The sequence below is a fragment of the Eriocheir sinensis genome, chromosome 46, assembly GCF_024679095.1.
Source record: "Eriocheir sinensis breed Jianghai 21 chromosome 46, ASM2467909v1, whole genome shotgun sequence".
In the NCBI taxonomy this organism is placed as follows: domain Eukaryota; kingdom Metazoa; phylum Arthropoda; class Malacostraca; order Decapoda; family Varunidae; genus Eriocheir; species Eriocheir sinensis.
In genome coordinates this window covers 7898384-7915885 of record NC_066554.1, presented here as the reverse complement: position 1 = coordinate 7915885, position 17502 = coordinate 7898384, and the positions used below count along the sequence as shown (strand labels likewise).

Below are 17502 nucleotides of genomic sequence, written 5' to 3'. Positions count from 1 at the left end.
TCTCATTATATTTTCTTTCTTTTCAGTTTTTCTTTTTTCCTTTCTTTTCTTTTTTCTCTGTTGTCTTGTTTCTTTTCTTCTCTTTTTTCTTCATTCTCTCCTACTTGTCTATTTTTCCTTCAATTTATCTTTCATTCTCTTCATTATTTTTGGGGGTCATTTCAATCTTTCCTTTTCGTGTCATTTTGCATCTAACCAAAGTGTGTTTCCTCTCCTCTTATTTTCTTTCTTTCTTTTGTTTTGCTTCCAGTCGAGCCATTTTTCCCCCTTTCCAATAATGTTCTAAGTATTTTTCTTCCTTGAACATGTCTCCATTTTCTTGTTACATTATTTTAAGCCACTTTTGGTATATAAGTTTTAAATATCCTTTCGTTTTTCTTTTCAACTCATTCTTTACTTTTTACCGTCAATATTTTTTCCAACCAGTGACTCTTTTCTCTTTTCTTCTCTTCTTCTCTCTCTTCTTCTTTTCTCTTCTATTTTTCTTATATGCCATTCCTCGAACTTTTCTCTATTACGTATTTTATCACTGTTATCTGTTCCCCTCTTTCCATCTCTATTTTTCTTTCCTCTGCTTTTATTCTTCCCTTGTTGCTTATAAACCTCTGACTTATGGCTGCGGGGTGAGAGAGAGAGAGAGAGAGAGAGAGAGAGAGAGAGAGAGAGAGAGAGAGAGAGAGAGAGAGAGAGAGAGAGAGAGAGAGAGAGAGAGAGTGTATAAATAAATAAAAAATAGGCCTAACCTGAGTTGCTTCATGACGCACACAATCCATCTTCCTTTAACATGAACACACACACACACACACACACACACACACACACACACACACACACACACACACACACACACACACACACACACACACACACACACACACACACACACACACACACACACACACCCTTTCTCCCATCTCCCCCTCTCACACACACACAAGTATCCCCCTCTCCCCTTCCCCTTCCTCACAAACAAACACCCACACACACACACACACACACACACACACACACACACACACACACACACACACACACACACACACACACACAAACGATCCTCTTTCCTCTTCTCCGTTCGCTTGTTCAAGACGGTTTTGCGAGCTGGATATTTTTATTTGCACTTCGTTATTTCTCTCTCTGCTGTTTCAGGCGCTTACATCGACCTCTATATTATATTCCGCCGCTCCCTTTGTGCGTCGCCATTCACTAGAGCTAAGCATGGGACGGGATTCTTCTTGCTGCGCGGGGCCTTGTTTGTCGGTGTTTGTGTGTGTGTGTGTGTGTGTGTGTGTGTGTGTGTGTGTGTGTGTGTGTGTGTGTGTGTTTTCTCCACGGTTTGTTATTATGTTTGGGGTTCGTTGCGCCTGATTTACTTTTGCGGGGCTTCACTTATTCATGCGAGTGTTTTGTGTTGTGTTGTGTTTCTTTCGAGTTTCGCTATTATTATTGTTTCTTGTGGGGTTAAAATAGATCTGGTTCGTTAGTGGTAAGATTCAGGACACTTACGGTTCCTTCGCCTGTTTTCTTGCGTTCTTTTTCTTCATTCATGCGTGTGCTGTGTTGTTTTCCTTCCGATTTTTATTATTTTTATTATTTCTTGTGGGGATAACATTGATATGCTTCGTTAGTGGTAAGATTCAGCACACTTACGGTTCCTTCGCTTGTTTTCTTGCATTCTTTTTCTTCATTCAGTCTTGTGTGTTGTGTGTTGTGTTCCTTCCGATTTTTACTATTATTATTATTTCTTGTGGGGTTAAAATTGATCTGGTTCGTTAGTGGTAAGATTCAGGACACTTACGATTCCTTCGCCTGTTTTCTTGCGTTATTTTTCTTCATTCTTTTCATTTAAATCAAAATATTATTTTGTATCCACTTATTCATGCATGAATTAATTTCACGTTTTCCATACTTATTTAAAAAAGACTGAAGATATTTCCCTTATTAGTGACAGCACAGCACATAAACACATCCTTTATCTGTCTTTGTCTTCATCGCTTGAAACTACAAATGCTTCAGGCTGTTTGGTGAACACACGGCGTGAGGGTCAGGCATACTGACGCTGCTGAGGCAGGTTATTTACTCTTCCATACTGCTGCTTTCAAGGATAAGTACAGTTTTAGTCATTATGACACTAATAATGCTGCTCCTAGTACTACTACTACGACGACGACGACTTCAACTACTACTACTACAACTACTACTGATAATGATAATGATAATGATAATGGAATGATAATAATAATAATAATAATAATAATAATAATAATAATAATAATAATAATAATAATAATAATAATAATAATAATAATAATAATAATAATAATAATAATAATAATAATAATAATAATAATAATAATAATAATAATAATAATAATAATAATAATAATAATAATAACAACAACAATAATAATATTGATACTGATAAATAAAATATTTTATAAATCTCACGCTGAAAATGATGAATATAATGCAAGTCTTACCTACATACATATAAACTTCCGTCTCCAAAGAGTCGAGTTCTCCGCCGCGGCGAGTATTTCCCGGCGCGGCGTGCGGGCGGCAGGACTCCGTCGGGAGGCGACATAAACAACGTCTCGGCGCTTCACGGCAAAACGAAAAAATGGAGCCAATGGCTTCGAGGCCATTCTCGCGGAGTTCTTGGTGAGGACATTTTATTCGCACCACTGACTTCTTTGACTGGCGCGCTGTGCGACGCGGCGTCCTTTGTGCCGCCGCGCGCCGTCTGTGGCGGATATCTACCTCGTCAAAATTTGATTACGAGCGCATGACTCGCCGCCGCCAACGACCCCCAAGCGACTGCTCGGCGGCGGCCCCGCGGCCTGCCCGCCCATCCCCGGGGCGCGGCACGGCGGGTTATTGCTGGAGGGCGTGACAAAGTGTTCAGTTATCGCGGCGGTACCGCCCGGAGCCGCGGCTGGACACCAATCAGAAGACAAGAATAACTTGTAGCCAGTGTGTATGTCACCAGCGAGATAAAGCCGCGTCCGTAAAGATAAAACAACAATTGCAGCGGGACGACAGATCAAGGCCGGCTGGCAGCTTCCAGTGTCCCCGTGGAGCGTGGGCGAGGGGCTTGCTGCGTCGAGCACCTCCCCGGCCATCTTAACACAACAACTGTCCGCCAATTACTTCTGGCCGCCACTAACGAGCTCATTGCGTGCTCAGCTGAGGCAGGAGGGCGGCTCGTTACCATTACGTTCGCTCTCTCTCTCTCTCTCCTCCTCCCGCCGCAGCTCGGAGACCCTCCAGTGAAGCCTCTCGCCGTCACTTCTCGCATCAGGTTAATGGCTCTCTGATCTAATTCCCGTGGAACGCTCGATTCACCAAAACGATAATTATCTCTGGGAAAAATGTTGCGAATGCCTGTGTGGTGCGAGAAAAAATTAGGAATATCAAGTTAAATAATTCGTTTTCTACAGCTTCTATAAGATCGATGATACTTCAGTCAGCCCGTAGCCGAGGACTGAGTGCACCAACAGCCTTCTTGCCTCGCGCTTATCGTCCGCCGGCCGGAGCACCACCTCTACGGCCGCCCCACGACGCCCACATGTTCGAGTCGTCAACAATCTGTCGTGTATTGAGTTTAATCCAGACATAAACCTGCCCGGGGCCAGGAAGCAATCTGGCGCCGCCCATAAACCCCGCTTCGAGGGTGCCCTTTGTTCATAGCGGGCGCCGGGCGGCACTCGTAACCTCTCCCGCCGCCCCTCCTGGCCTCGTAAAGCTGAGGGGCGCTGCTCCACACCCCGCCCCGCCCCGCCCCGACCCTCGCCTACTCTTTATGTTGTTTCCCACCCACTCCCATCCCTTCCACACCCCGTTCACTCCCTGCCACCTCTTCCACACGCTGCTCTGGCTCACCCACTCCACACCACTGCACTTTACTCACGATCCGCACCTCACCCCCTGACTCCGCTGCCACGCCAGAACCCCCTCCCCCCAGCCCCGGCCCCCTGAGACCGGCGGTCACCTCACCACACGCCACCGGAACTCCCTCGCTGCCCGTATCCCGCCCAGCCCCCCGGGGAGGCCTCGCAGCAGCCAACACCCACGCGAGGCTTTACCAACAAAAATGTTCAAATGTTCGCTGGTCCAAAAACAAGTCCATTACAGGTGATAACAGGTAATCAAAAGTGCTGATTAACACATGGACGCATAAACATTACCTTTAATGGATTGAAAAAGAATATATGTGTTTAATACTCTTGTCCAATTATATCAGTTTAGCTGCAGTATAATGTATCCGCTTACGTAGTGAAAAATAGAGCAAGATAATGGACTAAGGCGAGCGTCGGCCGGGGGACATAATGGTCGGTGCTGCTGCTGCTCTGTGTGTGTGTGTGTGTGTGTGTGTGTGTGTGTGTGTGTGTGTGTGTGTGTGTGATCTCTTAGTCAAATGAACACTCACCCATCCACTCACTCATTCTCTCTCATTATCGTTATTAGTCACCCTGTACAGTACTACGCTGCTAACCTCGCTAACCTCAACATTTCATCCTTAGTTCTGGTCCTTCAACCTCGTCCCTTTCCCCTCCCCGCCACCTCCCTCTTATAGCTAAATCGATACATCCCCTCATCTGTGAATGTCTTCTAAGCACTCCTTCAGCCTCGTCACTAACACATCTCGCAACTATCACACCGGCCAAAGACTTACAGGGACGGTCAATTCACTTCACCCATATTCACTTCATTCCAGTTGTTGTTGTTGTTGTTGTTGTCGTTGTTGCTGTTGTTGTCTGATTCCCAACGTGACGCCCTTCTTCCACGTTGTCTCGGGCCCTTGTTCGCCCCGCCCCCGCACACAAAACAACACAATTCCACGAGGCTGCTTGGTATTTCGCTTAAGGCCGCACCGTCTCCTCCGCCGCTGTACCTTATTCTCCGCACCGCCCCAATGCAGACGACCCGCGGCCTAATTTGACGTTACGGTGTACTATTATTGTTCGAGGGAGGATTTGTGATACTTCAGGTAGTGAGAAAATACAAACGTGTCCTCCGGGGCCTTGTTGAAGCACCGCCGCCGTGAAATGTGGCTCATGACGAAGGCTGGAGCAATTAGGGATCTTCTACCATCCTCCTCCTGGTGCTGCTAATGATTCTGTTGGCATTGCTAACGACCGCTACTGCTGCTGGTGCTGGTGGTGCTGTTCCTGCTTTCCTTTACTCAGCCCAAGAACAGCGTAAGGGGGTGAGGAAAATGTGACCTCCTCCTTCTTTAAATTCCCGAGTCTTGCAGTTTTCGTGGTGCCGGCAACTACCACCACTCCGGGCGTTGGCTGTCTGGGCCTATTACGCGCGTGTTGAGGCAAAGCAGGACGAATGGGCTAAAGAAATAGGTGCTTTTATGTGGCTGTAATCTTATGAGTCCTGTGGGTTTTGTTGTACTACTGGGAACTACTACTACTACTACTACTACTACTGCTGCTGCTGCTGGTGATGGTTGTCTCCTGGTTCTTTTAAGTACATGTTGTGGGAAAATAGGACATACAAGGATCAGAAATGAGTCTTAAAGGAAAAGTAGGACACACGAGGATTATAAATGAGTCTTAAAGGAAAAGTAGGACACACGAGGATTATAAATGAGTCTTAAAGGAAAAGTAGGACACACGAGGATTATAAATGAGTCTCAATGCCGGTTTAAACTCCCCTAATTCTGCAAGCTTTGTGCGATACTGGTGGCAGATACTACTGGTTATGGTTGTTTCCTGGTCCCTTTCAGACATAGCAGGAATAAATTAAGACGCACGCTGTTAGGAGGAGTTATAGTATGGGTAAGTTAGTTGAGGTTGAGAGTTATGTTAAGGGTAGGTTAGGTAAGGTGAGGTGAGGTTGAGTTATTTAAGGGTAGGTTAGGTAAGATGAGGTGAGGTTGAGAGTTATGTTAAGGGTAGGTTAGGTAAGGTGAGGTGAGGTTGAGAGTTATGTTAAGGGTAGGTTAGGTAAGGTGAGGTGAGGTTGAGAGTTATGTTAAGGGTAGGTTAGGTAAAGGTAGACTAAGTGAAGGGTAGGTAGGTTTTAAGTGTAGGTTAGGTTATGGGTAAGTTAGGTTAAGGGGAGGTTAGGTTAAGGGGAGGTTAGGTTAAGGGGAGGTTAGGTTAAGGGTAAGTTAGGTTAAGGGTAGGTTAGGTTAAGGGGAGGTTAGGTTAAGGGGAGGTTAGGTTAAGGGGAGGTTAGGTTAAGGGGAGGTTAGGTTAAGGGGAGGTTAGGTTAAGGGTAAGTGAGGTTAAGGGGAGGTTAGGTTAAGGGGAGGTTAGGTTAAGGGGAGGTTAGGTTAAGGGGAGGTTAGGTTAAGGGTAAGTTAGGTTAAGGGGAGGTTAGGTTAAGGGGAGGTTAGGTTAAGGGTAAGTGAGGTTAAGGGGAGGTTAGGATAAGGGGAGGTTAGGATAAGGGGAGGTTAGGTTAAGGGAGGTTAGGTTAAGGGAGGTTAGGTTAAGGAGGTTAGGTTAAGGAGGTTAGGTTAGGGAGGTTAGGTTAAGGGGAGTTAGGTTAAGGGAGGTTAGGTTAAGGAGGTTGGGTTAAGTTGGTGAGGTTAAGGAGGTTAGGTTAAGGGTAAGTTAGGTTAAGGGGAGGTTAGGTTAAGGGGAGGTTAGGTTAAGGGTAAGTGAGGTTAAGGGGAGGTTAGGATAAGGGGAGGTTAGGATAAGGGGAGGTTAGGTTAAGGGGAGGTTAGGTTAAGGGTAGGTAAATTAGGTGAGGTTCAGAGTAGGTTCGATTAGGGGTAGGTGAGGTTAAGAGAAAGTTATGCTAAGGGAAGGTTTGGCAAAGGGTAGATTAAGTTGGTGAGGTTCCTGCCAAAGACCAGTCCTCCCGCTCCTCGTAAAACAATGCAGAAAAAAATTAAGACGCGCGAGATATGGAAATGTTTATGTACTACTTCGAACTCGTCTTCCGATCCCCTACACCACTATACTACAATACAGTAACATACACTAATACACACTACTACCCTACACTCCATATTTTTTACAGCATGGGAGGGAACTCAAGGACAGGAAACAAAAACGGGAACAAGAAGACCCCGCCAGACGCTGCTCCATCAAGAGAAAACAGAGCGAGAGGCCAAAAGAACGGTCAATTTTGGGTGCAGAGGTGGTTATTTCTGTCTGCCGGGCGTCATCAGAGTGTGCAGGAATATATTAAGACGCAGAAACAGGTTAAGAAATGTTTTATCTTGCTCTAAACTCGTCTTCCGATCCCCTACACTTCTATACTACAATACACTAATATATACTAATACACACATACACACTACTCCCCTACACTCCATTTTTTTACAGTATGGGAGGGAAACAAAAACAGGAACAAGAAGACCCGCCAGACGCTGCTCCAGCAAGAGAAAACAGAGCGAGAGGCCAAAAGACAGTCAATTTCGGGTGGAGCGGTGGTTATTTCTATCTGCCGGGCGTCATCAGAGTGTGCAGGAATATATTAAGACGCAGAAACAGGTTAAGAAATGTTTTATCTTGCTCTAAACTCGTCTTCCGATTCCCTTCAGCCAATGCATAAACAAGATAGGATGCATGCGGTAGGGAAATGCATTTATCTTGCTTTAAGCTCACCCTCTGGTCCCCCTCAGCCAATGCAAGAACAAATTAAGACGCACGCGGTTAAGATATATGCTTTCATCTTCCTTTAATTTAACTCATCTTGCGGGTTCTGTTCGTACTGGTGACTTCCACTTCTCTTGCTACACGTGTCCTGCTGGTCCAGAACGCAAAACAAGAATTGATTTTTATACCTTAATTTGCTGTTTTAAACTCCCGATGTCTGCAAGTTTTGTGGTACTGCTGCTGCTGGCGATGTACTGGTCACCTTACGTCAGACCAAGAAGATGATAGAGTGCACGAGGTCACGGTTAAAGGTAGGTAAGTTAGGTGAGGTTAGGGTATATTAGGTTAAGAGGAGATTAGGTTAGGGAAGGTTCCATGCTTTTTATTTCATTTGCGGCCTTAAACTACCGACGCTTGCAGGTTATGTGGTACTACTGGTTAAAGGTAGGTAAGTTAGGTGAGGTTAAGGGTATATTAGGTTAAGGGGAGATTAATATTAGACTAGGTGAGGTTCCATGCTTTTCTTATTTAATTTGCTGTTTTAAACTAGAGACGTCTGCAAGTTTTGTGGTATTGTTGGTAGTGCTGGCGATGTCCTGGTTCCGTTAAGAAAAACCAGGATGATAATATGGACCACAAAGATGATAAACAATAATAGGTTCCAATACGTCTTCAAACTCCCTAGATCTACAAGCTTTGCGGTACTACTAATTCTGGTGCCGGCGATGTCCTGGTTCCCTTGTTGGCGGTAGTGAGTGTTATAAGCGCTAATTGGTTCACGGATAGAGAAAGGCAATATCCGTCAGGGTTCTTTATTCACAAAAAAACATATACAGGTCATTGACATGGACAAGACACATAAAAGAGGTGGTTGAGTGTATATGTGTTTGTGAAGATGTAGTGTAGTGTGAATGACATTGGAGTTTTGTTGTAGATGTGGAACAATATGTAGAAGAGAACTGTAGCAAGACAAGGACAGACAGTGGAAGATAAACGAGTAACAAGAGAAGTTAACATTGATGACGCAACACGGACAACAGGGAGACGAGACAGCGACAATGAAAATGCTTAGACGGCACAGGAGACGCAGGACGAGGAGCGACGAAAACGTTGACACGAATACACTTGTCCGTGCTGCAGCGCCACATTTTCTTGGGTCACCGGGGAAGCACAGCACACGGGTTTCAGCGGTGACTGCTACACCCTTAAGCCAGACCAGGAAGATAACAAGGCGCACGAGGGCAAGGAATAATAGGTTTTAATTCTCCTTAAAACTCCTGAGTCCTGCAGGTTTGGTGTCCTCCGGCGTCACGTGACTTGGTCGTGTCCGGGGCTGTATAATGTGACATGCAAAAACGCGGGGTCGGTCCTTTTAACATCCGTGGGAGAATGAGGAAGAGGTGGTGCATAATGACGGCGGGGAGCTAAGTGGCGGCCGGCGGAGAGGGCGGAGAGGACCTTCTTTCCTCCCCGGTGCGTGACGCCGCGCTGCTCACGAAAGGAAGATGAAAAAAGGACGGTAATTCCAGACCACTCGAGACCGCCTTCCCTTCCCTTCCCTTCTCGTCCCCTGTTCTTTTGTTCCCTCTCCTTTCGTTTCCTTCCATACCCGTCCCTTCTCTATTGTTTTCTTTTCTTTTCTTTCCTTTCCTTTCCGTTTCCTTTCCTATCCTTTTACTTCCCTTCCCTTCCCTTCCCTTCCCTTCTCGTCCCCTGTTCTTTTGTTCCCTCTCCTTTCGTTTCCTTCCATACCCGTCCCTTCTCTATTCTTTTCTTTTCTTTTCTTTCCTTTCCTTTCCGTTTCCTTTCCTATCCTTTTACTTCCCTTCCCTTCCCTTCCCTTCCCGACCCTTCTCGTCCCCTTTCCATTCTTTTGTTCCCTCTTCTTTCCTTTCCTTTCCTTCACGGTCCTCCTCTATTCTTTTCTTTTCTTTTCTTTCCTTTCACTTTCCTTTCCTATCCTTTTGCTTCCCTTCTCTTCCCTTCCCTTGCCTACCCTTCTCGTCCCCTTTCTACTCTTTTGTTCCCTCTCCTTCCCTTTCCTTCCCTTCACGTCCCTTCTCTATTCTTTTCTTTTCTTTCCTTTCCTTTCCTATCCTTTTACTTCCCTTCTCTTCCTTTTCAATCTCTTCCCTTCCCTTCACGTCCATTTCCTTGCTTTTCCTTCCTTTCCTTCCCTTCCCTTTCCCTTTTCTTTCTTTCCCATCCTTCCCTTTGCCTTGCCTTGCCTGCCTTGACTTCCCATTCTTTTCCTTTCCTTTTCTTTCCTTCTCGTCTCTCCCTTTCCCATCACTTTCCTCCCCTTCCTTTCCCATCCCGTTCCTTCCCTTCACTTCCCGTCTCATGCACCGTCTGATTCACCACCACCATCACCGCCTTCACCTTTGACTGCCTGACTGACCGACTGACTGGCTCCCTTACGAACAGACGACGCATCATGCAATTTTGCTTAATAACTCTCATTCGTTACTGTATTACCTGCTCCTTCCTCACCCTCTGGTTTATTTCGATGCTGATACACACACACGCACACACACACACACACACACACACACACACATACACATAGATCCACCCAAATAGCATACGCATTCACGAGGATGAAATGAAGGAAGAAAGAGAGAAAGACAGAAAAAGAAAGAGAAAAATGAAAGAAAGAATGAGAAAGAAAGGATGGAAGGAAGGAGGGAAGAAAGGAAGGAAGAACGGAAGGAAAAAAGAAGAAAGAAGAAAACAAGGACAGGAAGAAGGAAAGTATGAAAGAAGGAGAAGGAAGGAAGAAAGAATGAAGGAAGAAGAGAGAAAACAATTGTGTGTGTGTGTGTGTGTGTGTGTGTGTGTGTGTGTGTGTGTGTGTGTGTGTGTGTGTGTGTGTGTGTGTGTGTGTGTGTGTGTGTGTGTGTGTGTATACGAGTGCGTGCGTGTGTGAGTGCGCGCTAACCAGACGCACTCTTTATTTCCCAGCGGTCATTTACAGCCTCGCAGACACCGGCATGTTACGCGGCGAGGCATTACAGTGCTATGCGACACAGCGCCGGGGGACCGTATCACACACACACACACACACACACACACACACACACACACACACACACACACACACACATTTTGTTCTCTCTTCTTTCTTCTTCTTTCTTTCTTCCTTCCTTTCTTTTCCTTTCTTTCTTTCTTCCTTCATTTTTTTCTATCTTTCTTTCCTTCTATCCTTTTTTTCTTTCCTCCTTTCTTTTTCTTTCTATCTTTCACACACACGCACACGCACACGCACACACACACACACACACACACACACACACACAGAGACGCACACTTTTTTTGCTTTCCTTCCCCTCTTTTCCCTTTTCTTTTCTTTTCTTTTCTTTCCTTTCCCTTCCCTACCTATCCTATCCCATCCCATCCCGTCCCGTCCCATCCCGTCCTATCCCTTCCCTTCCCCTTGCCTTTCCTTCCCTTCCCTTCCCTTCTCGTTCCTTTCCTATCCTTCCCTTCTCTTCCCTCCTCTTCCCTTCCTTTCCCTACTCTACCTTTCCATCCCTGTCCCTCCTCCCATTTACACACACACACACACACACACACACACACACACACACACACACACACACACACACACACACACACACACACACACACTCCCCTGACAACACATTCATCGTGACTAGTTTCATTCTCATTTTTCATCTTGTCTGTCTGTTTGTTTGTTTGTTTGTTACCTTGCCTCGTCTGTATGAAGTTAAGCAGATTATGACTTTTTAGCAACAGAATGAGGGGAGGAGGAAAGGCGGCGGCTGACACCTACACGCACACGCACACGCACACACACACACACACACACACACACGTCAGGGAGATCAAGCGCTGACTGGAACACAGAGACGCGTCATCACGAGACAAAGAAGCGAGGAAAAAGAAAAAAAAAGTTATGTTATGAGCAAGGGAGCAACGGCGTTTATTTGTCCTTGATATAGAAACAGGAGAAGTAGGAGGAGGAGGAGGAGGAGGAGGAGGAGGAGGAGGAGAAAGACGTGAAGAAAGAGGGATTGAGAAGGAGAAAGAGGAGCAAGACTGGGAGGAGTGGCAAGGGAAGGAGACTCTAGAGGAGGAGGACGAGGAGAGGAGGAGGAAGAGAAGGAAGCAGAGGAAAGAGTAATACATTAGCTCGTGAGTCGGGGCAGGGCGGGGCAGGGCGGGGCGGGGCGGGCGGCGGCGGCGTTGGTCAGCTTCGCGTGTTTTGTTTCGTGTCCTCGTCGGTCGGTTAGTCGTGTTTGTGTCCCCGGCGGCGACTCGAGGGTCTTCCCGACTCGCCGACGCTTTGTTCTGCCGCTGCACCTCCTCGCCGCGAGTATCCATTACAGGGAAGATGAAGATGGACGGGCACGAAGGGCTTTAGCGGCGTGACCAGAGCCAGCCTTTTTAGGGCGGTATTATGTTAGGGCTGAGGGACGGAGGGCGAAGCTGCGTTATTGTCTATCTTTGCGCCACAGAACAATGGTACAGGTGCCGAGAGAGACATATTAGTGTGTGCGTATATCTGTCGCCGCAGCCAACAACACCACGGTCGCTGAACTTTCCGCAGACCTCCTGAATCCTTTGTCTGGGGCCGAGGTGTTGCGCCGAAGGCACATCACAGCTGAACGGCAGGGCGGGGATGAGGGCGCCGCCAGCAGATGCCAGTATCTTTGCGGCACGATTTCCCCGCCATGCCTTGATTGCAGCCGCAAGGCTTTCAGTGGCGGCGGCGGCGGTGATGTTGACGGCGCGCGTCACAGGCCAGACATTCATAAAAAAGTGAATTATTGAGGGCGACCCCGAGGGTGTCAGCGTCGCGGCCGCGTGCAAGGCCCCGGCACTGGTTTATGCACTCTTTTGATTTCGCCTTAACCCGACGCCGACGGGAACGAAGTCGTGTCAATATTTTCCCTGCCTGAGCCTCCCTAGGGGCGCTAAAGTCTCCCTTTCCAGTCGCGTGGTGATACGCGCCGCCGCAGGGGGAGGGACGCTTCGTTCAGCATGCCCCCGCGGCCTATACAGCCCCAGCGCATACCCGTCCCCTGGGACGTCCCGAACCCAGGCGCATCGCGAGGCTTCTGCTGACGCGTTCCAGAGGCAGCGTCTACGGAACGTTTGTGCGTTATATCACGAGACAAACGTTTACTCTTCCCGTCACGGAACGGGTAAGATTACGGTCATCAGGCAGCTGCTCGTCCGCCGCGTGGCAGCACATTCACGCTATTTCCGGTTAGAAAGGTTCTCCCCGGGTCCTCTACCGTGTTCGAGCCTCGGCCAACATCAACGACACTTGGCGATCAGAGTGTTGATTTTTGTACAGGCCTTGCCTCGCCAGCAATGTTCGTGAGACGCAGGGAACACGACCACTTAAACGAGTCTTCGGAAAAGGTTAAATGGAAGTGAAGTTCTTTCTTTGTGCGACTTTCAACTTCACTTCTATCAAAAGAAAGACACTTGATGGCTGTCTTTGTGAGATTTTTTGGCCCCCGTCCGGGCAAACATCTCATTGGGAATGCTAATTATCACTTTAATGAAAATTCTTCCCCTCAAAGTCTTCGTCTTGTGTAATTAGAGTGGCTGAGAGCAACTCCTTAATGTGAGTCGCGTTACGCCACTTTTTTGGCGTATGTTCTTCTTTTTCTTCCCGCTACAGCCATTATTACATATCCTCCTCCACCTGTGCCGCCTCCCGCCTGCAGCAGGGCGGCGGCGGCGGGTGTGGCGTGACACTGAGGAATGTGGGACAGGACGGCCGGCAATAAATCCTGCCGCCGCCTTACTCACCGTCATGTCTTGCTACCAACAACGACAAAAAAAGCAAGACAGCAGAATAACCCGGCAAAACTGTGTCGCAGCAATACAACTGCAGAGAACAACAACAACAACAACAACAACAACAACAACAATACATCTCCGCATCTACGTAATGCTACCCGCTGTCCGCAGGGCATCGCCTGACCCCGGCGAAGAAGCAGAAATCATACATGTATACACGATACCGCTCCTCGCCGACCGTCTATTTACATATTACTCCCCCGAACACACGCGTCACTCAAAACGCGCAGGATAAAGACCCGCCGGCGAACGTAGACATTTATCTTAGTGCTGTGAGTCCCCGAGGGCGTTCTGGGGGGGCGGAGGGTGATGGTACAAGTGGAGGAAGACGGAAGGTGCGGAGGAGAGGTAATAGAGATTGCAAGGGTGGGGGGGAAGGAAAGAGAGAAATGGGAACGAAGGAAGGAATGGAATGTGGAGGAAGAAACAAGAGCCACGGAGGGAAGGAAGGGAAGGGAGGGAAGGATCGGAGGATTGGTAGAAGAGATGGAAAGGGTGGAGGGAAGGAAAGAAAGAAAACGGAACGAAGGAAGGGATGGAATGTGGAGGAAGAAATAAGAGGAACGGAGGGAAGAGGGAAAAGGTAGAGGGGAGGTATTTGAGGTGGAAAGGGTGGAGGAAAGAAAGAAAGAAATGGGAACGTAGGAAAGGATGGAATGTGGAGGAAGAAATAAGAGGAACGGAGGGAAGAGGGAAAGGGCAGAGGGGAGGTATTTGAGGTGGAAAGGATGGAGGAAAGAAAAAAAAAAAGAAATGGGAACGAAGGAAAGGATGGAATGAGGGAGAATAAATAAGGGACAAGGAAGTAAAAAAATGTGGATGAGGAAGGAAAGGGAGGAAGGGATAACAAAGGATTAGGCGTTGGAGGGAAGGAGAGATACACTGCGTCACGGAAAACAGGGCCAGGCATCTATGGAGGAGAAGGAGGAGGAGGAGTTAGAGGAGGAAAAGGATTAGGACAAGGAGGAGGAAGACTTACACACCTGCACATCTTTTAGGAGCAGTAAGTAGCGGGCTTTTTTTTTTTTCAATATTGTTTTATTTTTTTTACGCCCTTGCACTGTCTCCTCTGCTGTAAAAAAGAAAAACATCTACACATCTGCATACTTACACACCTGACGAAGACGAGACAAGAAGAGGCAGTGGAGAAAAGCAATGCAAGGGAAGAGAAGCAAGTAGAGGCTGTGGAAGCATGGCTGTGAACGGCTTGAGTGACGGTGAAGGAGACTTGATCGAGGAGAATGAGGAGGCACAAGGACAATGCAGAACAGGGCAAGGGAATCGGGGAAGGGGGGTGGGGGGCATGGGTGTGGAGCGTCCTTAAAAGTCAAAGAAACACACTCGGCGGGGGAGCGGTGGCCCTGCGCGGTGAGGTGGGTCAACTTCGGGAAGAAAGAAAAGTTCCCGAAACATTACAATGACCAACTTCCGGACTACATCAGCGTGTGTAAACAGTGCCGGCGACCCCTGATGACGGCCTGCCACGATACACGCACGCACGCACACACACACACACACACACACACACACACACACACACACACACACACACACACACACACACACACACACAAAGAAACACTTTTTATAACGAAGATTCACACAAACACAAGAAAAAAAAACCATTAGTTATAACGAAGATAAACACACACACACACACACACACACACACACACACACACACACACACACACACACACACACACACACACACAGAAACATTATTTATAACGAAGATTCACATATACACAAGGAAAAAACATTAGTTATAACGAAGATACACACACACACACACACACACACACACACACACACAGAAACAGTATTTATAACGAAGATTCACATATACACAAGAAAAAAACACATTAGTTATAACGAAGATAAACACACACACACACACACACACACACACACACACACACACACACACACACACACACACACACCAGCCCACACCTAACCCTCCCCCCACGAACATCTCCCCCTCCCCCGCGCACCCTCCCCCCCCCACACACCAGATCAGCCGTGATGCATGGTGGGTTTCAGGCTTCGCAGCGGCCCACGAAGTCTTCATTTCCTTCACGGCTTTGGTCTGGCTGGGCTGCGGCGGCTACACGTGGTCCCTGCGGCTTCACTCCACGGTATTTTCCCAGCTTATGTGTTGTTTACTTCGGGACAGACCGGCAAGCAGGCACGAGGAGGAACAGAGGCACGAGGGGAGACGGACAGACACGAGGGAATACAGACAGACACGCAGACCAATACATAAGCTGAGATATCGCAAGACAAGCTAACAGGACACACATAAATGCAGGTAAAGAGACAGACACATAGATAAGCGATCTACTCGAGCAAGAAGGAGAAACGGCCAGGCAGACAAGAGGGAGGGACAGACAGGCAAGCAGACCAATACATAAACCTTAATACTTAGACAGGCTGAAAGGATAGACGTAAAAGCAGGTAAAGAGACAGACAGACAGACAAATGGAAAGAGGGATAAACAGAAAAGCGAGCAGATCGGACTTGAGTCGAATAAGGAAAGAACAGACAGTCACACCAATACATACGATGCACCGAGATACCAAGAGACAGGCTGACAGGAGAGACATAAGCGCAGGTAGAGAGACAGACAGACGGAGAAATGGCCTGACAGATATAGCGGGCAAGCGATCAGATATTCAGAAGGAAGGTGGGAGAGAAATAAGAAAAGTAAAGACAAAAGATACATTAAAGGAAGGGAACACATAACAAACAAAGCGATACATAGCTATTAATCCACATATCGAAGCAAGAAGCGCATGAAAGCAGGAAAGGAGACAGACAGACAGACAGGCAGAAGATACGCAAGGGCTTCCTGTCATGGGGAGGAGGATAAGTAAGATTAATAAAAAGAGAAAGAGAAAGCGAGAGCGAGAGCGAGAGCGAGAGCGAGAGAGAGAGAGAGAGAGAGAGGTGCAGCGGCAAGAAATAAGAACACGACTCACGGCAGGTCGATGCGATGCGTAACGTACAGGTAAAGGTGTGCAGGTGTGTAAGTATGCAGGTGTGTAAGTATGCAGGTGTGTAAGTATGCAGGTGTGTAAGTATCCAGGTGTGTAAGTATGCAGGTGTGTAAGTATGCAGGTGTGTAAGTATGCAGGTGTGTAAGTATGCAGGTGTGTAAGTATGCAGGTGTGTAAGTATGCAGGTGTGTAAGTATGCAGGTGTGTAAGTATGCAGGTGTGTAAGTATGCAGGTGTGTAAGTATGGAGGTGTGTGTAAGTATGCAGGTGTGTAAGTATGCAGGTGTGTAAGTATGCAGGTGTGTAAGTATGCAGGTGTGTAAGTATGCAGGTGTGTAAGTATGCAGGTGTGTAAGTATGCAGGTGTGTAAGTATGCAGGTGTGTAAGTATGCAGGTGTGTAAGTATGCAGGTGTGTAGGTGTGTTTGTGTATAGTTGGAGGCGTATAGGAGTGATTGGTGATACACTGATAGATAGATAGATAGATATAGATAGATAGATATAGATAGACATGTAGATAGATAGATAGATAGATAGATAGATAGATAGATAGATAGATAGATAAATAGAGGTAGATAAATAGATAGATAGATAGAGATAGATATAGATAGATATAGATAGATATAGATAGATATAGATAGATAGATAGATAGATACAGATATAAATGGATTGATATAGACTTTTCAAAATAATATAACCTTTATAATTTAACATTCCTGAAATACTTAAGAACCTACTTACAAATTCTAGGATTTCCAACATCATTTCTGCTAAACGATAAGTATTACGAGTATTGTTCTGTAATATAATAGAATCGACATATTAATAAACTAATTGCCTCCTTACCAAACACATCATACGCAAGACGCAAATAACTCTACACTCGTTCGATTACTACAGCTTCAAGCACTGCAAATACTCTCATTTATATTGGTATAGAGATAATTAGACTGATAGATAATTATAGATTGATAAAGATAGACAGGCAGATACAGATAGATCGGGTATGTAGATGTGGAGACAGAAACAAATAGATACAAGTAAATGGAAAGACAGTTAGATAGATAAACAAAGATATAGACCGGTC

The 17502-nt window shown here is 46.7% G+C and overlaps 1 long non-coding RNA gene across 1 annotated transcript; it reads left to right on the top strand.

Annotated features, from left to right (window-relative positions):
* Positions 1 to 16387: 16387 nt before the first annotated feature.
* Positions 16388 to 16939, top strand: LOC126980947 (uncharacterized). Its single transcript, XR_007733679.1, has 3 exons — positions 16388 to 16487; positions 16520 to 16647; positions 16682 to 16939. It is a non-coding gene; the product is annotated as an uncharacterized LOC126980947 (long non-coding RNA).
* The last annotated feature ends 563 nt before the right edge of the window (positions 16940 to 17502 follow it).